Here is an 18,233-nt window from a genome sequence, read left to right on the forward strand (position 1 = left end):
TCAAACCGCTTCTAGACAAACTCCTTTACATGCATCACAAAGCTAGGAGTGTGCTCTAGCTATTTGTGCAAATAGATTTAAATTATGTATTAAAACAAGTGAGTTATTAGCAGTTGAAAATATTTCACATTTTTCGTAATCACCCGCCTCAGCATGACTGCTCATAAATATTTTCGTGGGGAAGCGAAAACTATCAAGCGTCTGCTTGACTGCCGTCGGCGCGGCGTCTGATGGTATTGGTGCTGCCGTTGTTTTGTTTTCATTTTACTGCCTGTATCGATGAACGGTAAGCAGAAAAAAGTCTCATTCTCATGCCTGCTCATGGCGACAGTAAAAACAGTCCACAGCGTGTCCGGATGACCGCACCCTTACTTTTTTAGGAATTCTGTCTCATGGCGACAGTAAAAACAGTCCATAGCGTATCCGGATGACCGCACCCTTACTTTTGTAAGAAATTCTGTCTCATGGCGACAGTAAAAACAGTCCAAAGCGTGTCCGGATGACCGCATCCTTACTTTTGTAAGAAATTCTGTCACATGGCGACAGTAAAAACAGTCCATAGCGTGTCCGGATGACCGCACCCTTACTTTTGTAAGAAATTCTGTCTCATGGCGACAGTAAAAACAGTCCACGGCGTGTCCGGATGACCGCACCCTTACTTTTGTAAGGAATTCTGTCTCATGGCGACAGTAAAAACAGTCCAAAGCGTGTCCGGATGACCGCACCCTTACTTTTGTAAGAAATTCTGTCTCATGGCGACAGTAAAAACAGTCCACAGCGTGTCCGGATGACCGCACCCTTACTTTTGTAAGAAATTCTGTCTCATGGCGACAGTAAAAACAGTCCACAGCGTGTCCGGATGACCGCACCCACACTTTTGTAAGGAATTCTGTCTCATGGCGACAGTAAAAACAGTCCACAGCGTGTCCGGATGACCGCACCCTTACTTTTTTAGGAATTCTGTCTCATGGCGACAGTAAAAACAGTCCATAGCGTGTCCGGATGACCGCACCCTTACTTTTGTAAGAAATTCTGTCTCATGGCGACAGTAAAAACAGTCCACGGCGTGTCCGGATGACCGCACCCTTACTTTTGTAAGAAATTCTGTCTCATGGCGACAGTAAAAACAGTCCATAGCGTGTCCGGATGACCGCACCCTTACTTTTGTAAGAAATTCTGTCTCATGGCGACAGTAAAAACAGTCCACGGCGTGTCCGGATGACCGCACCCTTACTTTTGTAAGGAATTCTGTCTCATGGCGACAGTAAAAACAGTCCAAAGCGTGTCCGGATGACCGCACCCTTACTTTTGTAAGAAATTCTGTCTCATGGCGACAGTAAAAACAGTCCACAGCGTGTCCGGATGACCGCACCCTTACTTTTGTAAGAAATTCTGTCTCATGGCGACAGTAAAAACAGTCCACAGCGTGTCCAGATGACCGCACCCACACTTTTGTAAGGAATTCTGTCTCATGGCGACAGTAAAAACAGTCCACAGCGTGTCCGGATGACCGCACCCTTACTTTTTTAGGAATTCTGTCTCATGGCGACAGTAAAAACAGTCCATAGCGTGTCCGGATGACCGCACCCTTACTTTTGTAAGAAATTCTGTCTCATGGCGACAGTAAAAACAGTCCAAAGCGTGTCCGGATGACCGCATCCTTACTTTTGTAAGAAATTCTGTCTCATGGCGACAGTAAAAACAGTCCATAGCGTGTCCGGATGACCGCACCCTTACTTTTGTAAGAAATTCTGTCTCATGGCGACAGTAAAAACAGTCCACGGCGTGTCCGGATGACCGCACCCTTACTTTTGTAAGAAATTCTGTCTCATGGCGACAGTAAAAACAGTCCAAAGCGTGTCCGGATGACCGCACCCACACTTTTGTAAGGAATTCTGTCTCATGGCGACAGTAAAAACAGTCCACAGCGTGTCCGGATGACCGCACCCTTACTTTTTTAGGAATTCTGTCTCATGGCGACAGTAAAAACAGTCCATAGCGTGTCCGGATGACCGCACCCTTACTTTAATAAGAAATTCTGTTTCATGTCGACAGTAAAAACAGTCCACAGCACGTCCAAATGATCGCACCCTTACTTTCGTGAGAAATTCTGTCTCATGGCGACAGTAAAAACAGTCCACAGCGCGTCCGGATGACCGCACCCTTACTTTTGTTAGAAATTCTGTCTCACGGCGACAGTAAAAACAGTCCACAGCGTGTCCGGATGACCGCACCCTTACTTTTGTAAGAAACTCTGTCCCATGGCAACAGTAAAAAAGTCCACAGCGCGTCCGGATGACTGCACCCTAACCATTGTAAGAAACTCTGTCTCATGTCGTAAAAATAGTCCACAGCGCGTCCGATGACCGCACCCTTCTTTTTGTAACCAATTTTGTCTCGTGGTGAATTGATCTGATCATATGGTCTGACTAAAAACTTCTATATTTTTGTTTGTTGTATTATTGTTGTTCTATCCGAATTTGACCGAAGTAAATAGACGGTGTTACATTTAAGATGCTGCAGTTTAAGAATAATACACGCAGAAGATACGCCTAAGCGAAGAACTGTGAGACTCGGATTGCATATTTTGGTTTAATATGTAGTCATAAATAGCAAACTTTAATATTTGTTTATTACCAAGTTTATCGTGTTTATTTGCAAGTTTATCGTGATAATAATCCGTTTTGCTGACTAAAATGCGAAAACTGCGCACAACTTCCACCACGATTAAAAAAAATGTCGAACAGGGTGGTGTCGTGACTCAGTTGTGCGACGTCTGGTCTAAAACTAGTGGGCGCAGGTATTCAGCAAAACTTTGCTGATGACAGACATGTGTGCAGTAGATATATATCACCGCTCTGTGCTGATCGATTATCAATTCTGTTAATACAAATTAAATAAATCAGCAACAACATCAAAACATGAACAACTGTGGAAGGCTTATGTTAAAATTGATCGAAAAAAAAAATCCTGAGAAGAGAGAGGATGTGTGGTATTGAATCAGTTGTTGTTCGACTAGCCTTCCAATGAACGCTGGTAGCACATGGTCTGCCAAATGCACATCAAACAATCTAATAGGCGTGCAAACGGTCGTCGCGTCATCACTTCGCGAACGTCAAAAGATACACACAAGTTACTTCCTGGGGGCACCCGCTTGCCCTCTATAATTCCAAGCTCCACAGGATCGTCTAGGAATCCCCTGGAGAAACTTCTAGAAGAATCTCTTGAGAATTTTTTAGAAGAATTTCTGAAAAAAATCCTGAGAGAATCAGTGGAGGAGGTTCTGAGAAGAACCCTATAGGAATACACAGCGAAATTCCTGAAGGAACTTTTTGAGGGATTCCAACAAAAATTTCAGAAAGCATTCCTGCAAAAAAACTGAATTACTGAAGAAGAATTTCAGGATCAATACTCGGATGAGGAACCTCTGGAGAACTTCCTGCAAGAAACTCTTGTGGAATTGCTGAAAAAATAATCTTTGATTAAACCAAGAATGAAACTTGAGAAGGAACCGCTAGAGGAACTCCTTTTCAATCTGTCAAGTAATTTTAAAATGAATAGCTGTAGGAAAATCTGAAGAAACACCAGAAAAAAAAAATATCTGAAGGAAGTATCTTTGGAGGAATTCTCGCTGATCTCATGAAAAGAGTTCCTGCAATAATTCCAAGGGTTAATCACATAAGGCTGAAATAACAAAAGGCTGAAAATATCAAAAGGCTGAAATAATAATTCGAGTATTTTTCAAACGCTGTCAATTCACAAGCAGCCGTTCTCACCACAACTTGAAAGTCCATGGTATGCTTTATTGATCAGCTACATGACAATATATCACGAAAGAATTGCCTACACTTAAAAGAAGAGAAAATCTTTGATGCTAATGTTAGAAACTATAACGCCAGCAATTGCTATAATACATAACTGGAAAGAAAAGCTTTTGCATGAAGAAGAAGAAATTACTGATTGAAATTATACCAGCCACATTTTCTGTAATTGAGTTGCCAATATAGCCGGCAGGGTAGGTTGGTTGGTTTTCCCTGGGGAATATTTTTTCTCCTAGAGGTGGAATAAAATACGACTTGGAATTTTGTTACTTATGGAAGTTGGTATTTTGGAAGCTAAAAAGTTCCTCCTAAAACTTGTCCAGTGTTTTTATGTGGCCTTTCTTCTAGTAGTTCTTCCTGGGGTTCTTCCAAAAAATAATAAGGGATTTTTCCAGGTGTTTCACCAATATTTCTTCCAGAAATTTCTATGAGACTTTTTTCTGATGTTCCTTCGAGGGTTTTTCCAGATGCTCCTCGAGCACATCTTCATGAAATATTTCAGGAAATGCTCCAAGAAGGTCCCCTGGAAGTTCTTCCACTATTTTCTTAATAATTTCTTGTAGATGTTCCTGCAGGAATTCATTCCTATGCTCCCCCGCGAACTTTTTTTCAGAAGTCTATCTGGCAATAAACTCAGATGTTCCCTCGAAAAAATCTAAAAGTTGTTTCATAAATGCTTTTAGAAGTTTCTCCAGGAATTATTTCCCAGGTCACCTCAGGATTTGTTTAGTTATATATCCAGAAGTTTTTCTGGACGTTCCACTTGAATATTCTCCTGAAATTACTTACCTCGAGATTTTTTCTAATACGTTACGGAAAGCCCCAAGTGAAAGATTCCAGAAATTTCACAGATAATTTTTAGAAGATGTTTTATTGATATTTTTTTCTAGAAGTTCGCCCGGGAATTCTTTTAGAGATCCCCTGCTAAAATTTTCAGATACATTGGATATGCTTGTAAAAAAATCCTCCAGAATTCTTCTAGGATTCCTTCATCCAGATGTTTCAAAGGGATTTTCCAAAAAGTTTCTCCAGGAATTCAAGAATGTTCTACGAAAATTGTATGTGAAATTGTTTCTGAAGTTTATTCGGTAGTTCTACAAAAAGTTCCTCTGTTAAATCTTGTGAAAGTTCTTCTAGTTATGCACAGTTCCTCCTAAAAATTCTTCCACAATTCGCCCCAAGAATTCATTCGGAAGTTCCTCCAAGATATTTTCTTGCATTTTTTTTATTTTTTCCCCCTTAGTTTATCCGAGATTCTTTTCTTTTTCAATGCAAGAATTCTTCAATTAGTTTTCCGGAAATTCTTCCAGATGTTTTACCGTTATTAATTCCTGAAGTTCTTCAAAGAGTAGTTCTAGAAAATTCTTCCAGGTGCAGGTACAAGAACTCATACATATCATATTTAATCCAGATGTTTTTTCAGGAAGTTGCTCCACAAACATTCACAAGACGCGACGCGAGACAAGACATAACACTTATCGCGTCCATCACACATCGCTCCCGAAACCGGTCGACAGAAAAAGGTATTTTTTTAAATCCTTGACGATTGTAAGAAGGGCCCATATAGCCGTGGCGGTAAACGCACGGGTATTCAGCATGACCATGCTGAGGGTGACGGGTTCGATTCCCGGTCGGTCCAGGATCTTTTCGTAAAGGAAATTTCCTTGACTTCCTTGGGCATAGAGTATCTTCGTGCCTGCCACACGATATACACATGCAAAATGGTCATTGGCAGAGGAAGCTCTCAGTTAATAACTGTGGAAGTGCTCATAGAACACTATGCTGAGAAGCAGGCTTTGTCCCAGTGAGGACGTTATGCCAAGAAGAAGAAGAAGATAGTGTCTTGATTCAATTTCCGGTCTGTCCAGGGTCTTTTCGCAATGGAAATATCCTCGACATCCTTGTTTTCCTTATTTAAGCTGCTCTTCGATCTTGTCTTCCTTGGGCATAATCTCGTGTCTACTAAACGAATACATATACGGATGCAAAATTGACTGACCTGAGAAGTAAAGTTTGTTCCAGTGCAAACTTTACGTCAAAAAGAAGAAAATTTTAACGAATTTTTTGAAGAACTTTTGAGAATCAGTAACTCTTGATATTAATTTCAACAGTAATTCTAGATTATGGTATTTTAACCAACTAACCCAAGTAACAATTCCATTGCTGATTGAAAATGTTTGATTTTTATTAGGATTTTATTACAACAATAATTAAAATTCACAGTTTTATGACTACTTTCATGAAAACCATTGATGAAATGTTTTATAGTATACTTCAAGATATCCATAAAGCCAGATTTTAAGAGTAAAAAAACTCTGAAAATCATTATTATAGTGAAGTAAACCTTCTGGCAATCATTATTACCACAATAAAACTGTTCAAACTCTCAACAGATGGCGATCCGTTCGATTATAGTAACGACCTCTGTTGGTGGAAAAGCAGAAACTACGACACTGCTAGGTTTATTGCGGTCATCATAGAAGTAAACTTGCTTTCGTTTTATTTTCGTCGCCATATTGAAGAAATAGCTAACGTGATTGGAAAATAGGTAATTTTGCTCAAATTAGCAATTAATTGATAGTTTGCAGTCATTTCCATAACATCAGGTACCTATCAGGTATCAGAAGGCCGGCTCCAGAGGCACGTTATCCTCCATTTGGGACATTTGTGCCATCGCCAAAATAATAGCCTATTTCATCATCTACCTGAAGGAAAAGGAAGGAAATAAGGATAGCTATGGGGATAAGGACAGGAAGGGATATAGAAAAAGTGCCCTGGAAGAGGATACTAACGCATAAGCGTACCACAATGGGTTCAAACAGCGCCCTGAAAAGGGCACTATGATAACGCATAAAGCGTAAAGGAGCCTATAGCTCTTTACCACAGCGGGTTAAGAACATCAGAACGTCCTGAAGATTCAGGTTTCTGAAGTCAGTTTCACTTAATGAGTGTTTACCGAGTACTCAGAAACGCAGTTGCGCAAAAACTGGACAGTTACATATCTAATGATACGAAGTTCCATAATCGGATTCACAGCTATCACATACAAATGAATCAGCTTGCTGAATATTCGCCATGTAATAACTGAGTCGGCAGTGACCAGTCAACGCTTTGACCAGAATGCTGCAATTCTGCTTTGACAGATTTGTAAGATACTTCGCCACCCTCAGTACAATACAATTTGGTTTGACGACATGACTCCAAACTATTCCAGTATTGTCTGGGTTCAGTAGCAGCCCAGGTGTGAATCTGAAGCTTTACCCAACACTTCGATATCGGAATAGCTGGCTCAGGGCCAATGAAGTCATGTGATGCTCCAGAGCGAGCTAACTCATCAGCCAATTCATTTCCAGCGATGGAAGAATGACCAGGTACCCATAGAAGGTGAACAGCGTTTGCTGAATTCAGCTCCTCGATTTGAGTTCGATAAGCGATAACTATCTTCGAGCTGGAGTTGGCCGAAGCAAGTGCTTTAATAGCAGCCTGGCTATCTAAACAGAACTATATTACTTTGCCCATTACGTGCTGCTGAAGACTGATGCAGCCTTAGCTCACGAGAATAAACACCAGCACCTGCTCGACCTTTGAGAAGGAAAGCATTAGTGTAACATACGATGCCGTCTGAATCTCTCCATATAACCAGATGACCATTCTTCCCGGAAAGGGAAATTCGTGGAAAATGGCCTATATGGAGCAATTGTAAGATCACTTGCAGCAAGGACAACTTTGTCCCAATTCATCAAAAGTGGAAACAACGAGGTGTGTGTTGAACTGCGGTTCACAGGAGTTTCCTCTAGTAGACCGAGTACCCGCAGGTAAGTGCAAGAAAGTGCTTCTTGTTTGAGATGAATGTGTAGTGGGGCAACGTCAAAGAGAACTTCGAGCGCTGCCGTAGGAGTTGAAAAGAACGCTCCAGACATCGCCATTAACCCTAAAAGGGATACCTGGGGTCCATTGGACCCCAGGCGCCTTTCAGAGCTCGTCTTTGATGGAACACACTCAGCGAGGTGACAAAACTGAGGCCATGAAGGTATCCCTTTTAGGTTTAAGCACATCCTTCGGGGATGGCCTAATTTTGATTGGACCGCTCTCACTTCGCTCTTTTGTCACCACACAAGACATCCATATGCCAATATCGCACGAACAACAGTTGTGTAAATCCATTTGATATACTTGGGTTTTAGGCCCCAAGTTGTACCAAAGGTTCGCCGGCATTGCCCGAAGGCTATACAAGCTTTCTTGATTCTGAACTCAATATGAGGTGTCCAGGAAAGCTTGGAATCAAGAATGACTCCACCGTACTTTACCTGTTCAGTCACATTGATTTCAGAATCAAAGAGACGAAAAAGGCGAACACCATTAGGGTTTCGCCTTTCCGTGTAAAGATCAATATATGTTTTACTCATTAACCGAAAGGCCATATTGGCGATACCAACCCTCAACTACCTGAAGGGCGCTTTGCATCAGCTCGAAAAGGATGCTGATGCACATACCAACTATCAGGAAGTCGTCGGCAAAACCATAAATAGGAAAACCGCTATACGAGATTCCACAAAAGTGGCGTTAGGACTCCCCCTTGGGGGCATCCACAAACACTAAATTTCCTTATCGCTGCTAGACGCAATGTCGAAAAGAGATGTCAGATTTTGAGCATTTGTTGGTGAATCCAATTGGAAATCATTGGAGATATATCATGACTCCGTGCGGCTTCCAATATGGCATCGAAAGGCACATTGTCAAAGGCATCCCACGAAAACACCCAAACAAGATTGCTTTAGAGCGAATGCCTTCTCGATATCGTAAACAACCTTGTGTTAAAGAGTCAAAGTGGACTTACCAGATTGGTAGGCATTATGGTTCACATGAAGAGGTAGGTTGGTCAGACGTACATCGCGGATTTGATGATCGACAATGCGTTCTAAGAATTTTAGAAGAACATAAGTCAATCTGATAGGCCTGAAACTCTTTGCTTCCTCACACGACGCACAACCCACGTACGGTATAAACTTTACAGTAATATTCCGCTAAGATGTGGAAATATAACCTGTAGCAAGACTGCAAAGAAGTAGTTTTTTTTTTTCAAAACATGTTTGATATCAACAGATTCTTTCGGTAGCAATAATGATAAATCAAGACCAACAATTGAAAAGGCCACAACAACATTTTATAAACAAACATGTTTCTATCGATTTGAGGCCTTTTGAACTCCTCCCACACACCTCACCACCACCAACATAGCGCAAACATCAAGCTTTCTGGTAATGGTGGTGAGATGCGTGGGTGGATCCCAGAAGGCCCTAAGTCGACAGAAACGTGTTTGTTTACGCAATGTTGATGTGGCCTTTTCAATTGTTGGTCTTGAAATCCCATCTGCCCCATACATCCGGGGAAGTGTGTGCTGAACATGGATTCCAGAACTTCCTCATCAGAGGAAGTGAAATCGTCATTTGACAAACAAAGTTCGTTTTCTCGGAAATGCTTAGATTTCGCAAGGATTTTGTACAACCAACTGGCTTCACTGAAACTGGAAACATTTGAACAAAAGTTTTCCCCAGGGATGTTTTCGATCACTTGCTAATCGTTTGACTCATTTGTCCATAATTCAGTTCAGAAACCTAATATTGAAATGTGGTGTTCGGCAAAGTTGTAGATTAGAGTTTTTACTACAATTATCACTAGGGACGTCATATTCTACCTCTTATATATACAGCGCTAGAGAGTAGGTGGTACTAACACTTTTACGACGTCAATATTAGAGTTAGAATATGGCGTCTTTGGTGATAATTGTAGGAAAAACACTAATCTACAACTTTTCCAAACAAAACATTTCAATATTAGGTTTCTGAACTCAGTTATGGACAAATAAGTCAAACGATTGCCAGGTGATCGAAAACATCCTTGGTTTTCCCATCCGGCTCGTTCAGCAGACCGGAGAGTAAGGTGGCCCACACTTATATGAATAACAAAAATTTCGAAAAATGCCAAGTCTTACCTCCTAAATCAGTAGTTTTAGACTCCCAGAAGCTACGTTCAAAATTTGAGCAAAATCGGTTGAGCCTAAGGGGGCGCTCAAAACGCTTGAAGTTTGTATGGGAAAATTTGGCCAAATGTATGCAAGAATTTTAAGTTTTCGAATTTTGCCACTAGGTGGCGCTGCAAGCGTTCAATAATCAAACCCTTTGGTATTTTTGTAGGTGACTATATGTCAAACAACTTTGTCGAAGACCGCAACGTGATCCAACGTCTGTGAAAAAAGTTATACCCTAGGTAAAGTGAGGATAAACTTTATTGTTGTTTTGCCAATACATGTAAAAGAATAATATCAATAATGAAATCTCAATACTTTGCCTCACTTTGCCTAGGGTATAACTTTTTTTTACAGCCATCGGATCACTTCGCGGTCTTCGACAAAGTTCTTTGGCATATAGTCACCTACTAAAATACCAAAGGGTTTGATTATTGAACGCTTACAGCGCCACCTAGCGGCAAAATTCGAAAACTTAAAATTCCTGCATACATTTGGCCAAGTTTTCCCATACAAACTTCAAGCGATTTGAGCGCCCCCTTAGGCTCAACCGATTTTACTCAAATTTTGAACGTCCAAAACTACTGATTGAGGAGGTAAGACTTGGCATTTTTCGAAATTTTTGTTTTTCATATAAGTGTGGGCCACCCTACCGGAGAGCTTTCCTGTATGCCTTGCGAACCGACCTGGAAGCCTCTTAACCAGCCGAACGTCGTATTTTCCAATTTTTTCTACATTGTCAAAGCGGGAGAGGAAATATTTTTAATAGATGGAGGAGAATCCAATGTATTCTGTGCAACTCGGATTTGACGACTACGCAGTCTTGTCGAATCAAAACGAGTTGTTATCTAACCCGACGCTTCGACACTTTGGATGGTGTCTTCTTCAGAAGAAACTATAATAATAAGATTTTTCTTATTTTTAATTCTGTTTAATTATTTTTAATCGTCATGAGCCTCGGGCCCCGCCTCCCAATCACTCATTGGTATGACAATCAGTGTGCCGTCGGACACTCGACGGGTCGGTCCTCGACCGACCTATTACGGTAAGGGTGACCGTAGCACCTTACAAATGTCAATTTCTTGATTTTTGCTTTGGCTGACCAAGCCATGTAGAAATTACAGTGTTGAAAATGCTTTGACATCCATGTGCACAACAGAAACGATGAACAAATTGAGATTTGAATTATGATAAATTCGCTAGCTCCGGTGAAACTCAAACTCACGACTCCCAATTCGCTAGACGGGCGCTTTTATTCCTTCAAGCTATGGAGTCACTCGACTATTTCCGTCACCAGTAGGCATAGAACTGTACTCGATTCCACAGTCCCTCATGGTTAGCTTCTTTTCACAATCCAAACCTCCTTCGGATGGGATTAGATGAATATCTAACACATACACTTTTTACATTGTTTCCTGAGCTTGGCCAGATCAGAGTTCCACCACGGAATTCCTCTTGTGGTCTTCACAGACCGTAGAGGACAAGCTTCTTCAAAAGCTTACATGATGAAGGTTGTTGTAGTATCAACAGCATCATCTAAATCACTTGGATTGTCAATGGATGGTGAGTATCCATGTAATTCGGCCGCAAACAAACCAGTAAAGAGATCCCTGTTTGTTGACCGAGGATTCCTGAAACGCAAAGCTTGCGAAGTAACATTCAAGTGTCCATAAAAGATGTATCGATGGTTAGATAAAGATTCTTCAAGATCTGTGCTACTCAAATACTCCATCAAACTGGAGGCTTTTAATATAATAGTTAATATCGGAGCTGCCCCAGATATATGGTTAAGGGGCGATTTCTTCACCCTGGCTTAAGCGTTAAGCCAGGTTTAACTGTATGGGTAAGCCTGGCTTACCGGTTAAGCCGAGGTGAAGAAATTGGCCCTAAGTCATATTGCGGAAGAACCAATTGCTCGAAGTAGCGAAATGAGGAGACTTCTCAAATCTGGGCTGTCCATGGAGGATACTTGTAGGCAAGTACTCTCAAAAGATGCTCCTGAGACTCCAAATGTAGGAAAACGTTCGAGAGGTGGCGATGAAGGCAACAGTGGCGAAAAACCGGACTCTAAAAGGACGAAGTCGCATCTCTATCCGAAGAACCGATCCTGGGATGGCCTAACTATGATAACCAGGCTATGTCCAGAAAGCAGAATGACAGCTGAAAGAACTAAAGGAGTTCATGACGTACTAGGAGTTAAAATCCTGATTGGAACTCAGGAGATCATCCTTTTAGGGACGTGGCGAGCTGTTCACAATTGTGGTTATTATGAACGGGTTCCCTAGCAATCGCAACTTTGTTCTAAACTTCCGTTTTGACGAGAAGCAGGTGAGGCAAGCCAAAAGCTCAAGGCCGGAGCCAAGAGGATGGCAATTCAAACGAAAAAAAAGCCGATACAAAACGTAGAGGAAGAAATAGCGCCCAGCGACTCGAAAACAGGAACATGTGGACAGTGGAGCCAAAATGGAGGCCTCAGCTAAAGGTTATAGAAAAAACAATTGAGAACGCAGGTGTTAGATATATTAGATACGATTATTCCTTTCCGCGTCACTGTGCCAAGCGATATAGACCGGTCATTGAGTGATCGCATCTCTGAAGTACAAGAGGAGAAGATAATGATGTGCTCTCACAGCATCTCCACCAGGAAAAAAATGTAATACAGTTTAGTTTAATTTCGATCATCGAACGTCTCGGTAGCGATCATGGGATAGTACGTCGGTGGTCAAAAAAAAAACAGTCCGTAATTTAAGAATCCGTGTTTTAATAGTGTAATCAATAAAGTTCATTTCCGTGATCGTATCACTATTCGTCGTCGCGTGTTTCATCCGAATTCTTCATTCGCGGGTGTTTTCGCTGAAGTGTGAACCGAGAGTTTCCCACAGCAGGGACAACTGACGATTGTGTAGGTTTACAATGGTAAGCAACAAGAGACCCCAACTAGGAATACGGGGCTCCGCCAAAAGGAAGCTAGGAACGACAAACAGGAAAAAATGAAGCCAATTAAGTTCCTGCAGGTGAACCACCATCACGCTAAAGGCGCTTGTGCCGTATTATTCCGAAGGGTTCAAAAAGGAGGAACTTAATATGGCTCTACTGCAGGAGCTATGGTCCAACAAAGGAAAACATCTTGAAATTCAAACGCATATTTGTAAGTTATTTTATGACCAAGAACCACGTGAATAAAACTATGAAATGTTACCCTATTACAGAATTCATCGTGGTGGTCGTGCACACCAATTTTTTTGAAATGCTTCCAGCACAAAAAAAAATCAGCAAAATAAATTGCTGAATTTCAGCAACATTTTTGCTGATTTTCAGCACAACGTTGCTGATCAACTGTCAAAATTTCTGGATGGTTCAGCAAGTTGAAAAATAATTGCTGATACTCAGTAAATTCGTATTGCTGAACGCAATCAGCACAAAAAAAATCAGCAAAATTTGCAGAATAACAGCAAAAAAGATTTGCAGTGTGGATGAGTCAACTCATGCATGATTTTTTCGGCAGTGAGTTTGGCAAGTCAAGAATCGCGTGTGAGACTCAACTCAACCATGAGATTTGAGAATTTGAGTTTTTACCAACACTGGTCGTGATTGGAGAAGCGATTCTGATGCCGTCCCTTATGAAGATTTTAAGGCAAGCTTGCTAAAACTTTGATCCTGAGTCATTTAGTGGAAGCTTATAGAGATCAAATTCCTGAGTTAGGAAGCCGATCTATAGGGAGATAAAAATTACATGGAAATATGTATGAAGAAAGCTTGTAAGCTCGGGGAGATGGATATTCCGGCATGTTATAAAAAGTTGATAATTACAGAAGCAAATTGAATTTACTAGGTTGTAATGGGATGGAAAGTTGTGAATCATAGAAGAAAGTCGTAGATTCCAGTACAAAACTGGAGATTCCGGGCATTAGGCGAAACTACTGATACCAGCTTATAGTTCCAAAGGGAAGAGAGATGCTCTGCTTTCTTATTTGAAGGCACCTCTGAGCCGTCGGAAGCATGTACGGTTGTAGGTTGGTTGAATTTCCCGACGAATTCTTACTCCTGGAGGTGGAATAAAAGATGACTTAGAATTTTGATACTTATGGAAGTGAGTATTTTGAAAGCCAAAAAGTTCCTCCGGGAATTCTTCCAGGTGTTTCACCAATATTTCTTCCAGAATTTTCTTTGGGGCTTCTTTCAGAGTTTCACTAGATGCTCATCGAGAACATCTTCAAGAAATATTTCTGGAAATGCTTCAAAAAGGTCCCCTGGAAATTCTTCCAAGTTTTTTTTTTAAATTTCTAAAAAGATGTTCCTACAGGAATTTATTCATATTTTCCCCGGGAATCGTTTGAGAATTTTATCTGGCAATAAACCTAGATGTTACTCGAGAAATCATAAAAGTTGTTTCAAAGATGCTTTTAGAAGTTCCTCCGCGTATTATTTTTAAACTCATCTCTAGATTTTTTTTAGAATTTTTCTGGATGTTTCACCTGAACATCCTCTAGAAACTCCTGACCTCTGGGAATTACTCTAATACGTTGCGGAAACTCCCAAGTGAAAGTTTCCAGAAATTGCTTAGAAAATTTTCAGATGAAGTTTATCTGAGAATTCTTCTAGAAGTTTGCTCGGGAATTCTTTTAGAGGTCCCCTGGGAATTCTTTCAGACATTTTGGATATTCTTGCTCGCTATAAATTCTTCGGGAATTCTTACAAGATTCCCTTATCCGGGTGTTTTAAAAGGGATTCTTCAAGAAGTTACTCCAGAAATTCTAGACAAATTCTATGCAAAGTTTCTTCCCGAAGTTCCTTCGGTAGTTCTATCAACAGTTTCTTTTGTCAAATCTTCTGGAAGTTCGTCCAGTTATGCACAGTTCATCCAAAAATTCCTCCGCAATTCACCCCAGAAATTCCTCTGGAAGTTCCTTCTAGTGTTTATTTTTATTTTTTCCAAAAGTTAATCTTCCTAGAAATTCCTCCTGAAGTTTATCGAAAAGTTCTTCAAAGAGTAGTTCTGGGGAATTCTTTCAGAACTTTTTTTTTCAGAAAATTCTCTCAGATATTCCTCTGAAAGAAGAATCAATACATCTGAGAATTAATTCAGATGTTCTTTCACGATTGCAGAAATTCTTTAAGATCTTTAAGAAGTTCATTTTCTAGCGAATAAGCAAGAACATTTTAAAATCCCATACCTTTTGTAAAAAGCGGCCTGGTGTCAGCGAGAATTACCCTATGCTCACTCGCAGTGAGTGTAATGATACTTTTTCAATTGACTTCTTTAGCGGTGTTGAGATAATTCCATATTAAAAATCTGTACGCGAAACTGAACCGAAACCCAAATTTTCATTATTTTTGATGCCTGGGAACCTTTTTGAAAATCAATTTGAAGTTTGTATGGGAGTTATTTATTAAATCACCTCTCGCCGGATTTAGTACTGGGCGGAACTGTCAAACAGTTGCCCAGAAATTAAGATCTTTCCGAAATTTCCACTAAAATTCTTCCAGAAGTTTGGTTCCTGTATTATTTAACAAAAATCGGGAAGCTCATCAAATAAACTTTCCAGATGTTTCTCCTGGTAACAAAACATAAATTATTTTTTTGTCTTTCAGATGTGCATACAAGAGTTATTCCTGAATTTCCCCCAAGAATTCTATAGATTCTTTCCAAAACGCTCGAAAATTTCTCCGATAATTTTTACAGGAGTTCCTCTGGGAATTCTACCGTAAATTTTAAGAGTACTCCCAAACGTTTTTTTCTGGGCTTTTTCCAAAAGTTGCTGAGGACTTCTTTAAGAAATTTCTTGAAAAAATCTTTCTGGAAATACGAAAATTGTTCAAAGTGCCGCTGGGGATACTTTCTTCAAAATCTTTTTTAATTAAATTATTACAATTTCGTACAGAAAATTTCTTGCGATTTTTCCAAAAACACCTCAGAAAAATTATCTTCCAAAAGTTTCTCCAGTCATTCTTCTAGAAGTTCCATCGAGAGTTCTTCCAGAAGTTCCTCTGGAAATACATCAAGCAGTTTATCTGGGACTTTTCCGGGAGTTCCTCTGGGAAGTCTTCAGTGCATTGCTCCGGAAATTCTTCCAAAGGTTTCCCGGAATTTCTTTTGCAAGTTTCGCCGTGAATTCAAAAGTTCTGTATATTTTTTTTTTTTACAAAATTTCTTCTATGAATTCTTCTAATATGCTTTAACCAGAGATCTTTCAGAAGTACCTTGAAGAGTTCTTCCAGAAGTTGTTCTTATTATTCCACCAGCAATATTTCTGATTGCTCTTTACGGCGTCGTTTCGGGAATTCTTACAGGAATTGCTGTTGAACAACTTTCAGAAGTTTTTCCGGGAATTCTTACAAGTGTTTTTTTTTTCAAAAATTCTTTCCCAGGAATTCTTCCCGATGATATGCAAAGTTGGTGTCCATTCATTATAGTTACTCCATTTAACGGTATTTTGATTACTAAGTGAAGTTTAATTGTCACGTTAAGAGTCAGCTAGTTATGTAACCGTTATCATATCAACTGTTTTAAATTATCCACCAGTCTTCAAAATTGTTTAATGTTTATCAAAAACATATATTCGCAGCTCCCAGAGATCACTCGACTGTGGTTCATCGGCTATATCAAGTGCTGAACACAGCCTGTCAAGTCCACTGCCCGGGAAATAGTGCACTGCTTCACGATCTCCAACTCCTCCAACACTCCAACGCTGTCTTGTGTACTCCAAATTTCCGATATCGCATCCCATCACGAACGATTAACACTTTTTATTTGCGGCCATTTTGCATTGTTCGTTCTTCATCCACTCATCGCCATTTGTCTGCGCATGGAATTTTAAACAAATTTGCAAATATTTCGTTCACACTCAGGTGCGAAATACGGCATCACGATCTCGAATCACATTTTTGTAACCTGTTTCGTCTTATCATTTTCTTCGTGATTTTATCGTGTTTCCACTTTTCGAGAATAGTAAAACCATCACAAACTATACCAACACAGTAGCTCATTTCTATTTCTCACACTACATTGCCATCACCCCCTTTTACTCAGCTTCGAACACACACTCGTAGACCTTTGCACGTTCACTTGGAAGACTGCTCATAACTAATTATACGTATATACGTACGTACAAGTAACCACGGTCCAAAGGAAACCAAGCGAAAAAATAACCCCTTGTTTGGGATCCCAGAGGAACTCCTCGCAGCGCGCTCACCGTAAAATACCACAACACTAATCCAGTGGGAGCTTTTCCACGTTTTCCACGACTCCTGTAGAACCGGACGGACCGCGCCTGCTACGTAACACTGTATACCGCCGCAATCTCCGCGACTTTCGAGCCTTCTTGGATTTTCGGGGGTTTCAAAACGTTTTCGGAAAAAATTATGTCGCCTTCCACGGCCAACTAGACTGCCTGCGAAACTTGAGACACTTGCTTCTTCGGGTTGCTCGAGTGTTCGGACAAACTCGCGATCGCGATCGACTACTACGACCGGGCTGGCTGGTTAGCTGACACTGCTGCTGCGGTGTGGAGAGGAGAGACCTATTCGCGAACTTGCTTAGCTTAGCGCACACGCGGGACCGCTGCTGTTGCTGCTGCGCTGTCAGTGGCTACTTGATCACTTGGGGGGTTTTCGGGGTCCGGTGAAGGTGGTGGTGGTGGTTGTTCGCCACAACACACGCGTGATCACTACTTTGTAGGCAAATTATTAGATGAGCCGCAAAAAAAAAGTGCTCACCGTCCGTCGTCCGCGGTTGTTGTTTTGAACACACTAATGATACCGAGTCGTACTTCTGGTTTTCACGTTTCTTATGGTCCGCTTCGCGAGTCGCGTGTGGAGCGAGAGAAGGTATGCGACTATAAAATGCCTTTGGTTCCCTTTCAATTCGTCAACACAACATTCGCCACGATGACCACCAACTGATTGTATCATCGGGTTCCGTCGCGGCGGTTCATCGTCACCATCATCGTTTTTTTTTGTCATTAATGTCCCTCGCGCGAAGTTCGCCGAAATTATACTCTTCTTAAAGGTGTGCGACGGACGTATCGCGACTTCGTGTATCGGTATACAAATGAGATTCCGGTGGTGGTATGTGGTCCGGCCCGGCCTATACCGACTTACAGCGAACGACAATTGCTTAGAAATCATTAATTTTTCATTGAGTGTTTTTCCGACGTTAAGTGCACCCACCCACCCATACTTAAGTTTTTCCCGGTGGGTGGCAGTCTCAGCAGGCCGGTCATAGGTGTATTTGAGCGGAATGTATCCACGTTGGGCGCCAACAACGTCACATCACTGTTGATATATTTGCGTCACATTTTGTGAGTGCAAGAGCAAGTCATGTGAATTATTGCTCGCTGTTGCGCTTACCTACTGACTGCGGTGTTCATTTCGATGCATGGTTCGTT

General features: G+C 41.0%; 1 protein-coding gene across 2 annotated transcripts in view; it reads right to left on the minus strand.

Moving 5' to 3' along the window:
- Positions 1 to 17,764, minus strand: part of LOC109414602 (segmentation protein cap'n'collar) — a 279,838-nt gene extending 262,074 nt beyond the window's left edge. Inside the window, exon 1 of one of the 2 annotated variants that reach the window (XM_062847322.1) lies at positions 17,040 to 17,764. The gene's annotated coding sequence lies outside the window, so the exon portion shown is untranslated. Of the gene's footprint in view, positions 1 to 16,952; positions 16,970 to 17,039 lie in introns of those variants that run through there. The other variant, XM_062847323.1, reaches the window with a different exon arrangement.
- Between the last annotated feature and the right edge of the window lie 469 nt (positions 17,765 to 18,233).

The sequence above is a fragment of the Aedes albopictus genome, chromosome 1 (genome assembly GCF_035046485.1).
Source record: "Aedes albopictus strain Foshan chromosome 1, AalbF5, whole genome shotgun sequence".
Classification (NCBI taxonomy): Eukaryota; Metazoa; Arthropoda; class Insecta; order Diptera; family Culicidae; genus Aedes; species Aedes albopictus.